Below are 9,119 nucleotides of genomic sequence, written 5' to 3'. Positions count from 1 at the left end.
GGCTCTCTGCTCAGTGTGGAGCCTGCTTCCTCCTCTCTCTCTGCCTGCCTATCTGCCTAATTGTGATCTCTCTGTCAAATAAATTTTAAAAATCTAAAAAAATTTTTGAAAAGGATTTTTAAGACAATTTTATTTATTTATTTGAGAGAGAAAGAGAGAGAGCAGGGGAAGGGGCAAAGGGAGAAGGAGAGAATCTCAAGCAGACTCCCCACCGAGTGTGGAGCCCCTTGGGAGGGGGGATCGATCTCATGACCCTGAGATCATTACCTTAGCTGAAACCAAGTGTCAGATACTTAATGAACTGAGCCAGCCAGGCACCCCTATCTCATAATTCTTTTATGAGAAAATTATGGTTGGCTTGTTTGAATCACAATCCAAATAAAGTCCCTATGTCCATATACTCCATTAGATTATTATGGCTCTTTAAACCTCCTTTAATCTATAGACAGTTTCACTCTCATTTTTTTAATTTCCTTACAGTTTATTTGAAGAAACTAGATGATTGCCCCCTTGTTTCCATAGTCTGATTTTGCTGATTGCATCCTCAGGGTGTCTTTTGATGTGTTCCTTGGGACCTCTGTGTTATTCTTTTTATTTATTTTATTTTATTTTATTTTTAAAGACTTTATTTATTTGACAGACAGAGATCACAAGTAGGCAGGGAGGCAGGCAGAGAGAGAGGAGGAAGCAGGCTTCCCGTGGAGCAGAGAGCCTGATGCGGGGCTCGATTCCAGGAACCTGAGATCATGACCTGACCCGAAGTCAGAGGCTTTAACCCACTGAGCCACCCAGGCACCCCTATTTATTTATTTTAGATAGAGAAAGAGAGAGTGTGCATGAATTGGGGGAGAAGCACAGGGAAAGGGACAAGCAGACTGCATTGAGCATGGAGCAGGGTGCAGGCCTACATCTCATGACCCCTGAGATCATGACCTGAGATCATGATCTGAAATTAAGAGTCAGACACCCAACTGACTGAGCCACCCAGGTGCTCCAGTCCCTCTGTGTTTTCTGTAAATCAGTAGTTAGATCTTGATCAAATTTGGATTTTTTTTCTTTTCATTGATCCCACAAATTTTGATATAACAATATTTTCATTATCAATTGATTATGTTTTCTTTTTTTTTTTTTAAGATTTTTTATTTATTTATTTGTCAGAGAGAGAGAGAGAGAGGGAGAACACAAGCAGGGGGAGCAGCAGGCAGAGGCAGAGAGAGAAGCAGGCTCCCCGCTGAGCAAGGAGCCCGATGTGGGACTCGATCCCAGGACCCTGTGACCCTGCTTTGAACCACGGAGTTCACAAATGAATGATAAGAGAGAACATGAATGATTACACAGAATATTTATAGGGTCAGGCCTGAAAGTTGTACATCACTCCACCCACAGCTGGACAAAACTCTGTCACACAGTTGCAGCTAACCACAGCAGAGACATACCACAGTTTAGCTGTAGGTATGTTCAGAAGGAAAATGAAATGAGTTTGGTGAACACATGATATGGCCTGTACTGGAGTCTACCCTTTTGCTCATATCATAGCCATTCTACTTTTACTCACACAGGTACAACACACTCACAGCCAAGTGAGAGAACTCAAATTCCCATCTAGTCCTTGCATCAAGTTCAAACCCAAACATCAGAGTTATTTGAAGTCCTCTTCCTTAGGGGCACCCGGATGGCTCGGCCAGTTGGGCATCCGACTCTTGATTTTGGCTCAGTCATGATCTCGGGTTTGGGAGATTGAGCCCTGGGTTGGCTCCGCAGTGAATGGGGCCTGCTTAGGATTCTCTCTCTCCCTCTGCCCCTCCCCCACCCCTGCTTGGGCACACATGCTCTCTCTCTAAATAAATAAATACAAATTTTCTCAAAAACCAAGTCCTCTTCCTGAGTTGCAGATGTGACTCCTCTCTGCCTCTTCCCCACCATACCTCATATGTGGTAGGGCAGGTGTGGGAAAGCTGCCACAGACGCTCACACTCAAAAAACCAAAACTGCTGTCAGCGGTTCTGAAGGGCAGACACAATGAAGTTTCCTGCTGTTCCGTGGAGAGTTTCTCTGATTGGACTCTGGTTCTGTTACTTGAATGAACACTGTTGTCTATTTTCTCCAAGACCTCTGGATCCACCTTCGGTGTGGGTGGCAGCTTACTTTTTCCCTATCCTGCATGATCACATCTCAAATGGGCTTTGGAAAACATTTCCTCCCTGGTGCTGTACAAATTTTAGAGCCCACTCCCAATATGTGGAAATTTGGAAGCCTTATGGTGATTTTACATTTAAGCTGTCAAAGACAGTTTGTGGTTTCTTTGAAATGCAGTACTTCACAAATTTAAAGGAGATTTTTGGGAGTGATGGATCTGTTCATTCCCTCGATTGTGGTGATGATTTTATACATATGTTAAAATTCAAATGGTAAACATTAAATATGTTTAGTCTGTTGTAAGCTAATTATACCTACAAAAGATTGTAAAAACACATGCATACACACACAGATGCATTCACACAAAACCAAACCAAACAAACAAACAAACCCTAGTTTCTGGCCTATATACTTTGAGACAGTTCCATTTTATTCCTAGTAATCATATTCAGAGTTCTTTCCTAGTCATAGTTCTTAAGCTTGCTTTATTTCTTTGCATCCCCATCCATATGCTGCTCTCTTTTGATTTAAGAGAGAACACATTCTTTATCTGCTTTTTGCCGCAAGGGTGGATATTAGGGAGACTTCTTGGTCAGGGTATTCTCAAGTCTATTTCTCACTATAGTGAGTCATGAAGCAATAGTCTTCCAGCAATTCAAGGCCTGATTTTTCTGGACATACGATTCCCATTTACATTTGCTTGCAAAAATAAAAGCCCAATTCTTCCCTGAGCTCCTTGCTTTTTTGTAATACAGTCAGAATTTGCCAGTACACGCTGGCCATTTGATTCTTTCCAACTCCTTCTCTTAGAGCTTCATAGTATTTCGTGTGCTGTCCACATTACTGTAGGCACATTTTACCAAGTATTTTGTCATCGCATAACATGATGTTCTGATAGTCTTTGGCCTCTGAACTCCACATTTAGCCTTTTAGAACATCTTCTCTAATGTCAAGTAGGAATACTTTAACTACGTGTCTCAGACTTGCTAACCACCTGGTTTCTTGCTAGGTTCTGACAGTGGTAGAGGGAGACGCAGTGGGACAGAGGTAGCAATGTGATCTTGAGTCCTGCTGGGGCAGCATAGTTTCAAGAGAAGCAGCCACAGCAGCCAAGCAATGGTGGACTCCTAGCAATACCAGTTCCCCTTCTGCTCCACTGGCCCTCGAGTTAGTGACTTCCCGCATTTGCTAATCATTGAGTAATCTTAGCTTCCTCTTTCTGCTACTCCATCCTTTGTGACACTTTTGTAAATAATTATCTGTATTAAATTCCTTCTATTTGAAATACCCAGAACTGTTGCTGTTTTATTACCAGAACAATGTTTACTCTCTTGTTTACTAAACACAAATAGATTGCCATCCTTTGAACCTCTGACATAATTTTCTCATTGCCTGCCACCTGATTGCTATGTGAATGCCATATGTTTCAATTTTCTTTTTAACAGCAGCACTCCACTTCCAGTCTCTTAACCCTGATACCAAAGTCAAAGACACAAGAAAAGAAAATTACAGGCAAATATTCCTTATAAACATGATATAAAAATCTGCAACAAAACACTAGCAAGCAGCATTCAGCAGCATATTAAAAGGATTATTATGCACCATGACCAAGTGGGATTTATTCCAGGAATATAAGGATGATTCAGCATGTGAAAATTGATCAATGTAATACATCACATCAACAAAATAAAGGGAAAATGATCATCTCAATTGATACAGAAAAAGAATTTGACAACATTTAATACCCTTTCATGATAAAAACATTAAACAAAATAGGGATCGAAGGCAACTACCTCCACATAATAAAAGTCATATATGAAAAACCCCAGTAAACTTCATACCTAATGGTGAAAGACTGAAAACCTTTCCTCTAAGATCAGGAACAAGACAAAGATACCTGCTTTCATCACTTCTATTGAACACAGTACTGGAAGTTCTAGCTAGAGCAATTAGGTAAGAAAAAGAAGTAAAGGGCATAAACACTGGAAAAGAAGAAGTAAAGTTATCTCTGTTTGCAGATGATAAGATTTTTATATATAGAAAATCCTGAAGACTCTAAAGAAAGCTGTTAGACCTAATAAACACATTCAGTAAAGTAGCAGCATACAAAATCAACACACAAAAATCAGTTACATTTCTATAAATGAACAATGAACAATCTGAAAGGGAAATTAGAAAAACAATTCATTCACAATTATATAAAAAAGAATAAAGAATACAATACTTAGGAATTAGCCAAGGAGGTGAAAGACTTGTGTAATGAAATGTACAAAACATTGCTGAAATAAATTAAAGGAGATGTAAATAGTTGAAAACACATCCCACGTTCATGGATAGTAATTTTGTTAAAATGTCAGTGTTAGGGGAGCCTGAGTGGCTCATTTGGTTAAGCATCTGCCATTGGTTCAGGTCATGATCCCAGGGTCCTGGGATAGAGTCCCTCATTGGGCTCCTTGCTCAGTGGGGAGTCTGCTTCTCCCTCTGCCTGCCACTCCCCCTGCTTGTGCTCTTGCTCTCTCTCTGTCAAACAAATAGGTAAAATCTTAAAAAAAATAAGCCCATTAAAAAAAACCCCAGAAAACAACAAGTGTTGGTGAGGATGTGGAGAAATTGGAACCCTTGTGCACTGTTGGTAGGAATATTAAATGCTACAGCTGCTCTGGAAAACAGTTCCAGGAAAAAATAAAAGATAGAATTATCATAAGACCCAGGAACTCCAAGTCTGGGTACACACCTCAGAGAATTGAAAACAGATATTTGTGCACTCATGTTTATAGAAGCATTATTCACAATAGCTAAAATGTGGAGGCAACCCAAGTATCTATGGGAGGATAAATGGATAAGCAAAATGTGGCATACACACATAATGGAATATTATTTAGCCTCATAAAGGAAGGAAATCCTGAAATATGCTACAACACAGATGAACCCTGAGGACGTTATGCTAAATGAAATAAGCCAGCCACAAAAAGACAAACACTATGAGGTCACTTATATGAGTTACTTAGAATAGCCAAATCATAAAGACAGAAAGTTTAACAGTGGTTTCCTGGGGCTGGGGGAAGGGAAAATAGGGAGTTATTGTTTAATAGGTACAGGTATCCCCCACTTCTTGAAAGTTAAAAGGCAAAAGGTGAAAATAGCATTCAGTGTTCATTTTGTGGAAAGGTGTTAAAGAGGCAGGATGCAACCCAGCAGCAAGAGTGCCCCCACCAAGCTCTTTCCTCGGGAACTATACTTGGCATTTCAGCATCAAGCCATCATATCACGGACTGTGTCTGTGAGTATCTGTGCTTTATCTCAATTTATTTTGTGCATCTGTTAGTAAGATGTGTCCTAAGGTATCAGGAAAACCTAAGAGAGCTCATAAGAGTGTTACACTTAGCACAGAACTGGATATAATTAAGAGTTTGGAGGGGTGCCCAGTTGGCTCAGTCAGTGGAGCTTGCAGCACGTGATCTCAAGGTCATGAGTTCAAGCCCCATGTTGGGCATGAAGTCTACTTTAAAAAATAAATAAAGATTCCTTTAAAAAGGATGGGGAAGGTGCCTGGCTGACTCAGTCAGTGGAGTGTGCGACTTTTGATCTTGGGGCTGAGAGTTCAAGCCCCACACTGGGTATAGAAATTACTTAAAAAGGGGCACCTGGATGGCTCAATGGGTTAGAGCCTCTGCCTTTGGCTCGGGTCATGATCTCAGGGTCCTGGGATCGAGCCCCACATCGGGCTCTCTGCTTGGTGGAGAGCCTGCTTCTCCGCCCCCCTCTCCACCCCCCTCTCTGCCTGCCTCTCTGCCTACTTGTGATCTCTGTCTGTCAAATAAATAAATAAAATCTTTAAAAAAATGAAATTACTTAAAAATAAAATCTGAGAGAGTTTTGGTTATGTTGAACAAAATAAACACATGATATATGTGTTGAACTCACATGTATCCACCATCCATACTATGTACACACAGAGAAAGAATCTTGAAAAGTGCCAAAGTTACTATTGATTCTTAGTAGCAAAGGTCTTTTTTTGTCAGCATCCAGTAATGCATAAAATGGAATCTATTGCATGGGCGCCTGGGTGGCTCAGTGGGTTAAGCCTCTGCCTTCGGCTCAGGTCATGATCTCAGGGTCCTGGGATTGAGCCCCGCATCGGGCTCTCTGCTCAGCAGGGAGCCTGCTTCTCCCCCTCTCTCTCTCTGCCTGCCTCTCTGCCTGCTTGTGATCTCTCTCTCTCCATCAAATAAATAAAAAAAATCTTAAAAAAAAAAGATGGAATCTATTGCTTGAGTGGATTGATGGGTGTACAAAGTGTGGCATTCAGTTATCTTACACTTAAGAAGAAAGAAATCAGTCTTTTTATGCACTGGAAAAGAAAGCACTGGATGATGGTGATGAAAGTGTTTTGAAAGTGGAATTTAGGGGCACCTGGGTGGCTCAGTTGGTTAAGCAACTGACTTAGGCCCAGGTCATGATCTTGGGTCCTGGGACCAACACAAGCTGGGCTCCCTGCTTAGCAGGGAGTCTGCTTCTCCCTCTCCCTTTGCCCCTCTCCCTGCCCCACCCCCGTTCGTGCTCTCTCTCTCTCTCTCTCAAATAAATAAATAGAATTAAAAAAAAAAGAAAGTGGAATTTAAAGATAGTCATAGGTGGTTTGATTGGTTTTTGAGGCAAGGACAGTTTCCCAGCTTAAAGGTCACTGAAGATGGTGCTTCAGCTGATACTGAAGCCACCAAAAATTTCCTAGAAAAACTGAAGATGGTAGTTACAGAAGGCGATTATTTGTGTAAGCAAATGTTTAACTGTGACAAATGCAATGTATAGGAAAAAACTGCTGAGCAAGACATGTATTTAAATAGAAGAAAAAGCAGACTAAGGGACACAAGGCATCAAAGGACAGGTTGACCCTAATGCCTATTATTAATACCACTGATATGCTGTCCTCAGGCCTCTACTAGTGTAGTATTCAGAAAATCCTAGGGCACCTAAAGGCATTGATAAGAATACACTTTCTGTTGTGTTTTGTTCAAATCGAAACAGTTGTAATACCCAGGTGATGTATTTCTGAGTACATGAGTGGATACAGTAGTCCTTTTGTTGACATATACCGTAGAGAAAATAACCTTGATAATAAATGTCTTCTGTTGCTAGGTATACTGCTCATCCACCGGGCATTGCTGAGTATGGTGGTAACACTTGTGTTGTGTTCTTACACTGAATATGACATCACTGCTGCAACTGTGTGACCCACCCTGACAGCCACACTTAAGGCTTTGCTTACAATACGCAAAATGTGATGCCTTTCATTGCAAGCTCCACTGACAGGGAGGGCAACTCTGAAGCATCTTTATGAGAGATCTGGAGACTACAGGATAAAATTGGCCATTGCCGACCTTGGAGATGCTAGGGACAGGCCAGCCTTCTCAATGAGACATGGCATATGGAGAAAACTGTGTCCCAAAGAGGTCAATGATTTTAAAGCCTTCAAGCCAACCATAAATATGGTGATACTGTGAAAGTTAATGAAGGTGATAAGAGCTTTTGGCATCCCTGACAGAGAGCTGACAGACGAAAAGCTGATACAACCGTAAGAGGAAAGGATACCACTCCAAAGTGAATGCAATAGCAGACTGCCTGAAAGTGAAGTTATCCAGGATTGGAAAGTGAAGCACGTGTGAGATTTTCACTATGATTGGCAGTGCTGCAATAAATGCAGAAAAATATGCCTTTCATTTTGAAAGGGCATGTAGGTTTAGGACAGGTTTGTAGGATGTTTTGAGTGCCTACAAAGAATTGTATGATACAAAAATGTGTAGGCTAAGCAGTGAAGCATACAGTCATATTTCAAGCCTTCCACATCAGCCATATCAATCACAGCAGATGACAAACCTTGACCTTTGACATCAAGGCAGACAGACAAGAAGGTGTAGATGTTAGTAATCTGCCTGCCCTGATGGATTCAGACAATGATAAGATATTCATAGTGAACCTCTTCCTTGCTCTGCTATACCCTAGGATCCTGTACCTTCCACCACCCTGACTCCAATGAACGGCTTAGCCATAATCAGCCCCTCTCAGTTTCCAGTATGCTTGCTGACTTCCCCGTTCTTCTAAGGAAAACTACACTGTACATGCATTACTTCCACCTTATACAGGCTGTGTATTTATCATATCATTCTTGCTGTTGCTATATTTTTAGTGTTATTTTAGGTTTCACATGTTATTTCGTATGATTTGGTAGGTTATTTTTTGGATCTGGGAACACTCAAAAAGTTTTTCACATAAATTAATGGTAATTGCTTCTTCGCCTTACAGTGCTTTGGTTTATGAAAGGTTTATAAGAACATTCTACTTTCAGATAGCAGAGAAAACGGTATAGAGTTTCAGTTTTACAAGTTGAAAAGGGTTTATGGGATGGATGGTGGTGATGGCTATACCACAATATGAATGTATTCAATCCCATTAAACAGTACATTATTTTTTCAGTTTTTGATTTTTAATAGAGGCTGTCAAAGGCCATATAGAAACAATAGCTTTGGAAGTCAAAGGAATTGATTTGCATGAGGCAGGTGTTTCTGAGAAAACACCTAGAAAATCTATTGAAAAACAAAAAGAAAATCTCTACTGGAAGCAAGCTACAGAGTACATATCTTTTTTTTAAATTATTTTTTTATTAACATACAATGATTATTAGCCCCAGGGGTACAGGTCTGTGAATCGCCAGGTTTACACACTTCACAGCACTCACCATAGCACATACCCTCCCTAATGTCCATAACCCCACCATCCTCTTCCTACCTGCCTTCTCCTGGCAACCCTCAGTTTGTTTTGTGAGATTAAGAGTCTCTTATGGTTTGTCTCCCTCCTGATCCCATCTTGTTGCATTTATTCTTTTCCTACCCCCCAACCCCCCCATGTTGTATCTCTACTTCCTCATTATCAGGGAGATCATATGATAGTTGTCTTTCTGTGATTGACTTATTTTGCTAAGCATAACA

Source organism: Lutra lutra, chromosome 8 (assembly GCF_902655055.1).
Source record: "Lutra lutra chromosome 8, mLutLut1.2, whole genome shotgun sequence".
Taxonomy (NCBI): domain Eukaryota; kingdom Metazoa; phylum Chordata; class Mammalia; order Carnivora; family Mustelidae; genus Lutra; species Lutra lutra.
This window is presented reverse-complemented; position numbering follows the sequence as displayed.